The sequence below is a fragment of the Ammospiza nelsoni genome, chromosome Z, assembly GCF_027579445.1.
Source record: "Ammospiza nelsoni isolate bAmmNel1 chromosome Z, bAmmNel1.pri, whole genome shotgun sequence".
Taxonomy (NCBI): domain Eukaryota; kingdom Metazoa; phylum Chordata; class Aves; order Passeriformes; family Passerellidae; genus Ammospiza; species Ammospiza nelsoni.
The window spans coordinates 17,383,237-17,397,950 of NC_080669.1; positions in this window are offsets into that span (position 1 = coordinate 17,383,237).

Here is a 14,714-nt window from a genome sequence, read left to right on the forward strand (position 1 = left end):
TATCCTCTCATGTCTGATGCTAAATAAAGAATGCTTGTTTCTTAACACTGCATTGGTGTTAAAAATTTTTATTGCACTGATTTTTGCTAGAAAATATGCCAAGTGAACTGCTCTACTGAAGCAGCTTTTTGCAGAGTGCAAAATTAGAAAAGGGTACTTTGAGTGGAAGGAAATATTTTTAGCCATGTGCCTCAGCAGAGGAGTCGTTCACGATGCTGTTCTGTAAATCCTGAATAGATTCTCTGAGAATAGTCAACTGTGTGATCTTCATCTTTGGTCTTTAATAGCTGGGAAACTGTGCTGTGATGAATGTTGCAGTTTTATTCTGCAGACAATAAAGAGCACTTTGATCTTAGGCTGAGGAATAGTGACAGCAAGCCTCCATTTTTTCTTCATTTATGAATTACCACCCTGTTATTTTCTTTCTAGGGGTTGAAGGTTTTATGTCATTAGTGCTTGGGCTAAAAACCATATGTTTGTAAATACCTTCATTGCTTTGTTTTATTTAAGTAAGTATTCTTATTACAACAAGTATTTCAAACTTACAGTCCCATATTTACTGCTTTTTTGGAGATTTTTTCCAACTTATAAAATGCTGCAACTTTCTGCAGTTTGCTGTGATGTCCAAATCACAGGCACACATCTGTGCAGGATCTACCATCTCTTTGTGCCTCACTTCTGTACTTAAAACACTCCCATAATTATGGTTTAAAGAGAGAGTACATACAAATTATTCAAATGTTTGCCTTCTTGTTTCTTTGGTCGTTGCCAATTCCTAACCAACCTTTCCTTAATCAAACTCATAGCTGTTTTCAAAAGGGGCTCTTCTCCAGATACACATCTGTGTTGGCAAACTCACCAGCTATAAACCATCAGCAGAAGCCACATAGCACAGTCTATATAAAAATTTAGTAAAAAAAGGCTCAGTTAGACAATAATAATAACTGACATATTACTAGTCTGGGTATTTCAAGTTCCTCACCCGTCTTCCTTGGAAATCCTGTTGAATAAGACTTAACATTTTGAAAAGATCTGCCTCTTTGCAGTCCCCAGCTAACTTTATGATTAGGTGAGTTAAGCTGCTATTAAAATCACCCATGTGTGTATACATGAGCTAACACAAAACTCAGAATGCAAAAAGCCCATAACTGGGACAATTTCCAAGCTGCAACTTTCCCAAATACACTACGCTGCAAATTGTCTATCTTTTGAGCTTTAAAGATGAAGACAAGTGGCTAAATACATCTGTATATATACTGCCCGTTTTCCCACTGAAGTCATGAGTCCCACCACAAAAATGTTTTTTTAAAAAATTATGAAGTCTGCTTTTTTTCTTAGTGAAACAAATGTGTGTCTAGTTGCACCAGAGCTTTAATCTCCTTAAACTGAACTTTTCACCATATATCAATGTAGCTTCTCTTTGTTTTGTAATATATCATACTAGTGGAAAAATTTTGGAGGGGAGGAAAAAAAGTATAATGTTAAGAGGAAAAATGTTGCATAAAAGTGTTGCACAACGTGGGAAGAATCAACTCACTCCTGTCATTGATGATTATTATTCTTTGCAATGTGTTTGCTACACTAAATCTGCCTGGTGATCTTATAGTAGTTAGGATCCAGTTTTGTCCTCTGTGTCATTTGCATGAAAATACTGCAAGCCAGTTGCACCAGAAAGTACTTTTGCTGATGAAATCTAAATGTACAGCCTGCAGTTCAAAGAAGGCCTTCAGTGCAAAGCCAGTCCTGTGGCTGTGGCCAACAGTGAAACTGTGATTATACTCAGAGCTACCAATATATCTTACTTAAGTCAGTGTCTGTCCTTTTCTTTCCTTTCCCACAAAAAAAAAAAAAAAAAAAAAAAAAAAAAAAAAAAAAGAAAAAAAGAAGAAAGAAAGAAAAGTCAATTTGAGTAAAAGATAAGAGCATAAAACTGCCTTTTCCCCATTCTTGTACTCATTTATAGCACATCTTCTCAATCACTATGCTAAAAGTAAAGGAACAAAATATTTCAACTAACATATGCAGCAAAGATTGACAGGCAAAGCCTGGTAGCCTTAGAAGGAGATTTCCTAAAATATCTCAGTAGATCAAATAACTATCTTACCATGAAATCAAGGAAGGTTTGATAATTGTGTATGGGAGTATCTTTATATCTTATTATTATGTAAATACATTTAGAAACCCAAACTGCGTACAGACTTAGGTGCTATGAAATGGTAGCTGGTACAGTGTTAATTTAAAATTAACAGGCAGGACTGAAAACAACCTGAGATACAGAGTAACAAAAAACCACTTTGAGTTATAAGAGCAAATCCAAAGCTTGAAGGAGCAGAACTTTTCTTCTCAAAGGTGCTACAAACAGTCTCAGTGGAGGGAATTGTGCCTTCTGTTTCCCACATGGGCTGGAGGGAAAGGGCATCAACAGAGAAACATGGTATTTGAGATTAGTAATTTGAGAACAAAACAAAAAAATAAAGCCATTTCATTCCGTGCATCTCTGTTAAGTGTTAGTGCAGTTTGATACCAGCTGAGAATTTTCTTCAGCCAGCTGTTTTGAGTAAGGAGTTAGCTCATGGAGCTAGCCCTGGCTTGTAGCAATGACAGATGTGAATCTGAAGTATCATTTAGCTCTTGATAAGTAGTCTTACACTTCAAATTTCCATTCTGAAGTGAGGAGGCAAAGCTAATTCAAAAGGGTTTAACAAGGCGAAGCACCCTTGGGTCACAACCTCATGCAGCACTACAGGCTGGGACAGAGTGGCTGGAAAGCTGCCTGTCAGGAAAGGACCTGGAGGTGCTGGTCAACAGTGCCTGAACATGACCCAGCCCAGGTGGCCAAGAAGGCCAACAGCATCCTGGCCTGTATCACCAACAACGTGGCCAGCAGGACAAGGGCAGCGACAGTGCCCCTGGACTGGGCACTGGTGAGGCCACACCTTGAGTGCTGTGTCCAGATCTGGGCCCTTCACTACAAGAAACAGACGGAGCAAGTCCAGAGAAGGGCAAAGGACCTGCCGAAGGGTCTGGAACAGAAGTTGTATGAGGAGCAGCTGAGGGAGCTGCGGGTGTTTAGCTCGGAGGAGACTCAGGGGAGACCTTGTCAGGCATTGCAGCTGCCTGAAAGGAGGGTGGAGCCAGGTGGGGGTCACTCTCTTCTCCCTGAAAACCAGTGACAGGACAAGAAGAAATGGCTGGGCAAGAGGAGGATTAGGTTGGACATTAGAAAAAGTTTCTTCTCCAGAAGTGTTGTCAAACATTGAAACAAAGTGCCCATGGAAATAATGGAATCACCATCCCAGAAGTGTTAAAAAAACATGTAGATGTGGTGTTTGTAGTGGTGTAGTGGTTGAGTGTGGTGGTGCTGGGTTAACAGCATCCAATGATCTTAGAGATCTTTTTCATCATTAACTCATTAACAATTCTGTGATCTTTTAGCTTTGTCATCGAGTTTTAAAAGACAAACGTCATTACATATATATATATATATATATATGTATGTATGTATGTACATACACACACTGAGAATATTGACACTACCTAACTGAGAGGATTTGTGAATATAAAGTAGTTAATTTTTTAAAAACCTGTGGAGAGAAAACATTACGAAAACAGAAAATGAATACATGTAATTAGTGGGGCAGGGTGGTTTTAAACCATCTTTTTGAGAAGGCTAAGGTGGAACATGTATGAGTTTGAAAGAAGGTTATTAATGAGACTTTGCCTCTCAGTTTGTTTTAACTTGGTTTGTGTTTTCAGAGTGCAGCACTTGAAAAAAAAAATTAAATAGGTGTCTAATGGGATGTAGCATCAACTAAATTGATACCTATTATACCTTGAGAAGAATGGACCACACCTGAATGTGTCCCTATAGCATTTTCAGCCAACTATTTACCTATCTCAAAGATGCTCCTCTCTAGGTAAGACATTATTTTTTTAAGCGGTAATACAGTACTTCAGAACTTTAAAGCTTATTGAAGAACATAAGTTCAAGAAAAAAAAATCCATTTCAGGCTAGTTTAAATTACATTAAAATATTTTTTATTATGTGCTTACACTTAGGATCTAATCTCTATCATAACCTTTCAGGTGTTCTTTAGTGCAAAGCATAGAAAGAAAAATATATACTTGCAATTTATATAGGATAAGAGAGAAGCTTTCATGCAGACTGAAATTATTTGACATGCACTTAGGCAATCCATATCTGTTGTCACAGAGAACAATGACAAGCCACCTGAAAACACAAGAATACAAAAGAAAGAATATCAAATAGGGAAATCATAGATAGGGACTAAGTGTTACTTATTTTTTTCCTGCCTTCAACTATGGTGAAAGGTCTTTATGGATGTATTACTGCCTTCCTGATTTACCTGGTAGTTACACCTATGTATGAGAGACTAAGACCTTCATGATTTGAGGATAATTATTTTAAAAAGTTGTTTGTCTGCTAGAGATCAAATACAAACTATGGATATTATAGCTGTCTGGGGAACTTTTATATATAATTGCAAAGTTACTCTCTCTCTAAGCCACCTTATCACTCATGTATGGTGCTTAGTTTAGGTCTAAAATGAGGTCACAGAATAATTTAAATGTGCAAATACACTTTGTATTTGCAAACTTGTACTCAGGCTTTTGGTGCAACCCCTTTCAAAACTAAAGAAACTAAAGTTATCTGGGATCCAAAAATGGAGAATCCAACAGCCTGGCTCAGTGGTGCCTTTACTTCAGTGATGAAGTTTTCCTGAGAAGGTCCTGGCTCCCTGCTTTTTCTGGCCTGCTTCTTGTTGCTTGTAGGCCACCCCACATTCCTAATCACTGCCAAACAGCCATCTGGGGGCTTAAGAAATTGTCCTGGTTATGGATCAATCATTTCTTCCAATCTGAGACCCAGACAATTCCAGAAGCAAATCTGCTCTCCCTAACTGTTACTGTGTTTACACTTCATCCCATCATTGTAGTGTCTGAATGTCATCATGTCATTTGACAAGCCTTACATAGTTCCATCTTGCCAGAATTAAGGGATGGAACTCACCAACCATTACACCTATCATAAGGAAATGAAGGGGGGGGAATAATTCCCAGTTAATGGATAGTCGCACAAGATGGCCCAGTACAGTACATGAGGCTCCAGTACAATACAAACAATAAATACGAACCAAAATAACACCAGCTCTTACACATCTTTCCCACAAGAAAAGAAGAAGTAGATTCAAGTGGCTACCTTGTCTGATTTTAAGAAGCAGCTCTCAGGGTTAGGGTACAGTGCACATGAACTATAATTTTAGCTACTGCTAAAGACAGTGGTTGAATGGTTTTACCCTTGTTTGGCTTCCTGAACTGACTCATCTCACCACTTCACCCATGCAGTTTGCTCTAGTTTTTGTGCACTGTTTACCCCTCCAAATATGACAGTTGTACCCTGTCTCATATATCTGAAAGCATCAGCATTAGCCAGAATGTGTTGTTTTAATTTGTTTGGGTTTGCTAGTATTAGATTTGAGGGTAATAAATTTAAGGGCAGTTATGTGTTACTGAGGAAGTGTTTTGTTTTATGACTTGGCACAGAGCTGCTGGGGACAGACAGTATAGAATTCCTGTAAGATGCAGAAATTCAGCAATTTCTACATCAAGTCTGTACCTCCTGTTTGAGCATTTCTGCACTGCTTTTCAACAAACTTTCAATGCTGGAGATGAAGAATCTCTGAGAAAATATGACTTCCAGGCAATAATTTGCTTTATTTTTAAAAGTTCCTCCATTACTTCAAGCCTGAATTGAACTAGTTTGGACTTTCACACAGCAATTCTTCTTGTACTGTTGGTCCCTTGGCACTGGTGTCTATTCTGTACAACTGTGGAAACAGCACAAGAAAAAGCACTTTTATAATCTGTTATTTCACTATTATCAGTCTTAAATATTGCTGAGAAGATGTACATTCCCATAAATCTTCATAATGTCTTCTTCACCTCTTCCTAAGATCTCCAGAGAGAGCTGTCAGGACAGACACCTTAGGTGTACCTATAGAATTTGTTGCTCTGCAAGGTTCATGCAGTCACACCCCCAAAACCTAGAATGATTTTGTTTTTCTGGGAACAACACACTCAGCTTTATATGTACTATGCGGGGCTGGAAGGGAAGCTGTGGGGTGGAGTTTGCCATTATCTGAAGTGCTAGAAGATGGCCACAGCTAGACAAAAAACATCAGGTGATTGCAACCACAGCATAGGAGTGATACCAACATGTCTGTTCCTGGATGCTCAAATGATCCATCAGCCTCATCAGCAGACATGTAATCTGGGATGATTTTTTTGACTGGTTTTATACTTTTTTTGCAGTTGGAAAGTAATATACTGTCGGATCATCTGGGTATAAGTCATCAAAGCAATTTGCTTACAAGGTCAGAGTGGCTTCACTGCATGTTGAGAACACAGGAAAAATGGAGTCCAGGCTTGCAGGACATGGCTTGCACCCATGTAAGCCATCCGGTTGGTAGCAAAGGCTACTCCATTACAATCTCATGTACTGTGAAGGCTAAAGGGCATGCTTATGGACACCTCCAAGCCTATGAGAGAAGCTTTGTCTCAGCATTAAACTTCCATGCTTCCATGCACAAACTCTACCTTTTCAGCCTTAGAAGATATTTGTGACATTCAGTGAGAGAACCCTGTAAGAAAACCAGAAAGAAATCCTATCAAGTGCATTTGTTTTAGATTTAGGTATCACCAAAACTTCACTAATTATTTTGCCCTTAGTGTAATACATATTAAACAGGAACTGACTTGGCTCAGTGTGACCATGCTATCCCAAAACCTCAGGACCTTCACAGACAGGACAAGCCCCTACAGGACAGCAACATTACCCCCCTACCACGTCTGTGGCTACATAGTGTATGTGCTGCAACACTCTGCAAATGTACGCATAACTAATATTATATCTAACAAAAGTTTATTAAATATTTTAATAAAGGAAACATCAATGTCCCCAAAATTTCCTAGAAAGAAAAATCCTGGAATATCTTTCCTTGCTTTCATGTTAGGTATGAGTTAGTGATGAAATAACCTTAACCATCTTTAAATAAAGTTGTGTGCTACCAGGCTTAGTAAGTTTCTAAGATATTCCCAAAGTTTAGTCACATGATAAAACCAGCTGCCCCATACAGCTGCATGAATGTGTGTTCTCACAGCCAGTCATGCTGAGCCTCCTTTTCTGTGTTGCTCACTAGCAGCAGCAGCTGGGATGACAATCCTCACAAGCGTTTAAGACAGTAAGCAAATTTCATGCTCTGATTTTCCCGGTCCATTAACCTCCAGCTGTCTTGGCTCAGTGGGACATTCTACTACCCAAAAACCTCATCACACTCACCAACAGGAAAAGCCCTACGACCAGCAGCATTGTCCCGAAGAACTCTGAGGCAATGATATGCTCCCACAAGACAAATTCCCTTCATAGCCCAGTCTTGGCAGAGGAGCTGAGTCCTGCCCTCTTCCCTTCCAATTCTGCCCTTTTACAACAGTGAAGGAAATGATTCAGTGAAGAAGAGGCTAAAGTCAAATCCTGTTATGTGTTTCCCATGGTGACATCTGTAATCCTTCATCTTTATAGGTACTCTTTATAGTCCTTTAGAGAATAGGGACTGGGTAAGCACTCTGCAAGCAAATCATGGCTTTGTAAATATGTACAGTCCATGACAAAAATTAACTGACTACTCCAGGCATGCTGATGGCACACACCAACTGCACAACTGTGAAACACAGTGTGCCAACACTCGCTGTAAACTGCTCTTTGGTCTGCTCTTACATATTGTACTGGAAAGTCTTGCTGTCAACATGAAGTGAAGCCCTTGTGAGTGGAGGTCAAATAACATTTTCACATGAAAGAGACCTGGCACAAAGTAAGCTTTATCATATTGCAACATTCAAGAGCTGTTCAACTGAGGATTACTGGTTGCTACAAATTAAATTCTACTACAGTGTCAGAAAAGGTCCTCTCAGCCTTAGATTCCCTTATACTGATTCCTATTATACACTCTGTAGCCTTCTGGCTTTGTGGACATTTCTTTTTGGAAACGTGTTTTAAACATGCACCATACACGCTTTAATATTATAGATGGGGATTTCAGATTTACTGATTCCTTTTCCTTCTCTGTTTTGTCTGCCACATTTTCTAAAACTCCCTTCTTTTCCTGATTTACACAATGTCTCCTCAAAATCAAAACATCTCGTTGCTGGGTACATTTCCAAGATTAGCCAGTCCTGCTAACTCCTGAGCAGTTTCCTGTTGAACTGCACACGGATTGCAACACAATTCAGCATGAATTTGTGAGACACAATGTGCATCTGCAAAAAGTGTTCATTAATGATACCAACAGGCTTAATACATGCATACTAGTAAGAAAGGTGCCTATTACCTTTCACTTGTAATCATTCCTACCATTTCCATTTTCTTGTTATCTTTTTCAATCTTATCCAATCTAAACTGCAATCTCTTTGGGATGGATTCATTCATTTATCTATTCACTATGACAATAAAAGAATTACGCAGAACTAGCCACAAAATCAGGGGTGGAGCTTCTTATCACCAAGTTTCACATAGCTAAGTATTGAGCAGGAGGGAGTGGATTTTGGCAGGCTAAGGCAAAAAACAAATGGGCTTATCTTTGTCCTGCATTGTGATAAATCTTCCAGCCATATAAAAGTGTCATCCAAGACCCAGATCTTCAGGACGTGAAAACTAAATGAAATATGAGTGTAGAGTATGAATCACTGGGAGCTGAGTCATCGACACAAGGAGTTTTGTAATATTAAAATATTTTCTCTCTTCCAAAAAGATCCTACTGAGTAAATACTTCAGTATATAATACTTATCCTGAGTAAATCAAAACCTGATTTGCTTATAAGCACATTTGAAACCAAAGCTCACTCACCCATGAAATCTACATTCCCAGTGCAGCATAATAGTGCCCTGGTTTACACTCGTATCTTCCAACTACCAGAACAAGTACCAGCCACAGCAAGAATGTTCATGTTAGCAAAAAAAAAAAAAAGGAAATTGCTTGATCAATATAAGATTGCACAAAGCACAATGACGGACGACATGAAGATCAGGGAATGGAGTAGCTGACTTATTTCGAAGAGTGAAATTTATCTTTGCTTTCTTGTATTTCAGAGTCTCCAGCATCAGCTGCAGGTAGGGACATAGCTACCCTCAGAAAATGACCATCAAAAGAAGAAGAAAGTCTTTGCTGCTTTGATTTTTTTCCCAGCAGAAACAAAGACTCTATGTTCCCCCTGTGTTCCTGTGCTCTGTGTAATCTGTGAGCTATGAATTGCTTCTTTGCCTCTGGATGCCTGCTAAAAGAAATTATAAATGGGATTACTTTGTTGCTCAATCTTGCTCTTGTAGCTTTTAGTAAAGTGCTGAACTTCCCAAAAGACATTTTACATTACAGGTGCTTCCTGAGTGTAACAATCCACCACAAAAGAACAGAAGGAACCTTTTAGCTCCCTTCACTACCTGCTATCTTATAGGACAGCTTTAAGAATAAAAAAGATCAAGAAGTTTTCTTTCAAGTAAAAGTTAGATAAATTATTATTATAGTGAAAATGAAGTTCAAATTTTTAAAAACCCACAAAAATAACAACAAAAAAACCCCCTAAAACAAACAAAAAGACCCAAAAAACCACAAACCACACCAAAACAACAAAAAAATCCCAAAACCAAACAAAACTGTTTGAAACTGTGGTGTTGCCCATCAATTCCAGTTCATGGCACATACTAACAAAGAAATTTTCTTGGCTGAGTCTGTTGTTAATGAATAATAAAGTTATGTTAACTTTTACAGCTGAGAGTCTCATTCCTGAAAAGAACAACACAGTTTTGAAATAATACATAAAAAACAGGACACAGGCATGGGGTGCAGTTTATTGAAAACAGACTAAAGCTTTTACATTTTTTCTGTCATTTGAAGTACCAAAGACTATTCTATCTTGTTTACTTCATGTTAGATAAACTCATAAGGGCAATAAACACACCAGAAATATCTCTATATGGACTTTTAGCTTGCGTTTTTCTGTTCAATTTACAAAAATACAAATTAAGCATTGTTAAGTTTGCATCTCTGAACAGAAATTTCAGTTTTATACTTTTGCTGTTCAAGAGTTCTCTCCAATAGTAATTCTTTGCTCTTGTCACCCTGCTCAGGTAGGGAGAGCTGGCGGGACTGAAACTTCAGCTGGACTTCCTCTAAGTACACACAACACACATTATGAAAACATTCCCTAATCTTCCAGTGCCGTGCAAAAGCTATAACCAATGTCATATTAGTTACTAACCAATGTCATATTAGTTGCATGGGAATTCTGACAGTTTTGAAACTTCTGACAGTGAGTGAGGCACCAAAATCATGACATGACATAACAACATTGCAGAAGACAATATGTCAGAGTCTTGTAACTATGCTCCTGTCCTCCCTGCAATACTGATGGAACATGCAATTAGGCTCTGGAAGTGTAACATCACCAGTGTTATGCAAACACTTCTTACGTGACTGTATCATTCTTATACCTGTGCATTACAAATCATGCAGTGTAAGAAGCTTTCTCATTCAAATAACTAACTAATTTTATAATTTAACATCACTGTGTGGCATTGCAAGGAAACTATATACATGATGAATGGAATGGATGAGCATAAGGAATGGGATTATATGGCATGCTGCGAAGGACAAGTCTTGCTACTTTTCTGGTCTTGAGTTTAAGGAAAGGGTGTTTGATTTTTAAGCATCTTCCTTTATGAACTTGGATTGAACTTCCCAAACAAAAAGTGCACAGTAGTGTGAGTTATCGTAGACCAAACAGGCCTAAAACAGGAGTTAGGAGTATTGCAGGAACTGGAGATGAAGCCTACTAACTAAAGTTGCTCTCTCCTGCTGACTTTCTGTCAACACAAAAATGACCCTTCCACTCAAATAACAGTACAGGTGTCTCCAGCTGAGTAGAAGAAATGGGCTTAGATACTGCTACTGACACAGAACTGAAGGAGAGTAAATAAGAGGACACATGAAGGCACTTAAAACATATCTACGTACAAATTCATCTCAGACTGAGGGCACTCCCAGCACAAAAGTTCAGATGACATACATAACAGGGACGCAATACTCTTGTGAAACAGAAGCAAATGATGCTTGTCGCTGCTGCTTGTCACTGTAAGCACAGTCCAGTGGTATTAGGGACACATGACAAACTCTTTCAGACAGCTATTGCCATATGTGAACTCTTTGCTACTGCTACAGCTTCCAAAGCTGTGTTTCTTCCACCTTTTCCCTAAGAACAAAGTAATTATATCCTGTTCTGACGGTTTATGCATATAAGCTGTTCCAGCTACATCAACAACCTAAGAATTTGCATCAGTTACATCTTCCTCTTTTCCATGACTCTAGCTTTTAACATTAAATGCAATGTTTCAGCAGGAAACCAGGCAACAGCATTTTGATTCGTTTCTGTGGTATAAAAAAATCTGACCTGCTGTACTGCAGCAAACATAAGAAAGAACTCCAGAACAAAACATTAATTACCCTCTCACTACACCAAATAATTTGTTCAAATACATTCATAAGCTGAAACTTGACTTTAAAACATCTTGCAATAATTATGACACTTTGATCCATGATTCTGAAAGCATTTTCTGTTGTAATACATTACTCAAAGTCAGGCTTGGATAAGAATAAGAATTGGCATCAGAAGTGAGAAGACGACACTTTGATAAGGCAAAGCACATTGCATACTTTTAGTTTTACCTCTGTTTCTTGGGCAACTAACATCCTCAAAATTGCCAGTCCCCAGAGTATATTAGACACTGTCTGTTAATAAAATCTTAATAAAATATATGTTACCATCCGTAACATACATTTTAGGACCTTTTCTTTAAAACAAGCTATCCCTGCTATGAAGTACCTACAGAGTCTATTTTCTATGTGATAATTTCTTTTGTTTTCCCCTTAAAAAGTACCAAACCCTTGTCACTAGGTTTTACACATCCACATAAAGAGAAAGCATTGGTGCTTACAAATATTTACTAAATGCCACAATTTGGAAAATATTTTACTCAACAATGCTTACAATGTCAGCAATACAACACTTCAGTAAACAGTGGGTGATGGTTTTTCAGTAGCTAAACTTTTATGGCTTTTTAATGTCAGTTCAAAACAAGCCTCCCTCTGTGGTCTATCAGATGTGGAATATGAAGCCAAACAGATGATAAAAGTCTGGAGAAACCAAGTAAAAATGCCCAGCAACTCATAGATGTTTTGAAATGTTAAATGTAGCTTCCTATATCAAACGCCTTTACATCCAGTCTGGTCTCATGTCTCCTCCAACAGCCACCAATACACATTGCATCTGCTGACAGAATAAATAGATAATACATGTTGGTCTGGCAACACCTAATGACTGGTGAAAGGTGAAGGGGAAAGAAATAAGTCTGTCATTATTGGTCCACTTGAAGTTTTCTGACCATAATGCTGCCTTTAACCCCCACAAGCTGTTTGAAGGATAGTTTAAAAATTGCAGCCAGAATATTATCAGCATAGTCCCAAGCACAGACATCTTGACATCTCCTGAACTCAGATAAATTCTGAGTTGATCATTTTGCCAAAGATTCTGTCTAGTTAGAAAAACTGAACTCTCCTTGGAACTACCACTGCTGTTACAAAGCCTTGAAATATTTAATTGCAGAGCTGTACTTATTCTAGCTCTTTAAAAACATATATTTTAAAGTCTATTTTTCAGAGGCCCTACCCTATACCAGACATCACAGCTCCTGAGTGCATTCCAAATACCCATTAGTGCGTTATCTGATGTATTACATCACAGCCTTGCAAAAAAACTGCATTTGTTTTGGACTTTAATGTCCAAGAATCTGTCAACACCTTAACAGTCTGGAAGTGTTCAGTGAACAGTTAAGCTTATATAAAAAGAATTCACAACCAGCTGTTAGTCCTTGTGAGATCATGATGTCAGTCCCTGCTCACTGCCCATTGTAGTACAGACTGGGACACTTACCTCATATACAAAGAATTTGTCATTGCAGGTTCTTACTTCCTTAGACTCTCCTGCTACAAGTATTTATTCAAGGCCCTCCATTTTAACAATCACAGGGGGCTGCTGATTCCTTTGACAGAGAGAAAGACCAATTTAATTTTGTTCTTTTTTCTCATTATTGCCTGAAGTGCTTGACAGAAAGAGCAGGTCATCCTTCCAGCAGCAGAGATAGAATTATTCAGTGCTCAGACTTGCTGCCCTGCCCTCCCATTTGTAAGTCCCATTTGTAAGCAGTAGAAACTCCTGAGATGGTATCTGAACTAGAGTCCTGTCATTAATCTGATAGTTAACTGGCTTTCAGAGCTGGAAGATACTAGGACCTGTCAAACTTAGTATGCGGAATGTCAACAACTTGGCTTCATTTCAGCTCAGACCAGAAGATGTTGAGTCTGACTGGGATAAGAAAGCATCTGGAGAAACTCTCAAAAATCTCTGAAAACCCCATTTATCCAGGAAAACTGCTCCATCATAGTTACAATAGCCAAAACGTTCAGATAGTTTCTAGGCACACCTGTGCTTTTCACTGCAACACCAGAAATATCTTCCTGCAATTCCTACATGAAAAAATTATTCTTTTCTCAGTGATTTAGTGCATATCAAAGCCAATAAAGTCATCTAGAACAGGCTACAACAATGCATTCTCCCTGTTCAGGAGACTTATGAAAACTCATGGGATGTAACACTTCCTACCACTGTCAGCATCTCTTTGTTTCTGTTACAGTTTTATATCCTGATTAATGTATTTTTCCAGGTTTAACTGAAGTGCTACTGTAAAAAATTGCTAAACATTAGCCAAAGTCAAGACATCTGGAGACACAAATCATATTTCTGTGTATTTACTACAGTTACTCATGTGCAAAAATGTTCAGTAGAAGAGATCTCCATATTTTAACCCATATGTAAGTCTCCTAAGTAAAAAAGCATATGTCACTCAAGCAAACAGATTTTTACTAAACTTTTACATTTGAATGCAACACTTGATAAGCTGAGCTTCACGGATTTGCTTTAGCATTCTATCAACTACCTCAGTCTACAAATACATCACAATTATTTGGCTTAACAAATTAAAATTTCAACTGTGTTATTCAAAATTTGTTAATTTGCTGTTCATTAAAAAACCAGTGACAACAGCAATAAATACTGTGACTTTAATAAATAAATACTGTAATGCTGAAGCACTTAGCTTCTCCATGTCCAAATCCCAAGACACTTTGTCCAAGATGACTGCTCAAGATGTTAGGGCAGTTTTGGTCAGCCACAGACCTGTCCTGGAGAGAACTATTCAAGCTATTTATAAATACTTGCTGAAGTCAAGAGAATAAAAAAGCTGCAGCTTATCACCAACCCCATGTCAGTACTATGAATAGCCTGACTGTTGCCCTTTTTATTAAGAATTTCATTAATACCTAAATTTTCACAGTTCTGGATACACAGGAGAAAAACAAATGTAAATGCCTCACCTCCATCATCAAATGAGCTCACAGAAACTAACAACCACTACAAATATTTAGCAAGTGCAGAAAATATGCATGAAACAATGCCTGAGAGGCTTAGTTGGTGTAATAACCACACTGAGACTTGGAAAACTGTCTTCAGGAAAGAGAACCACCCAATAACAC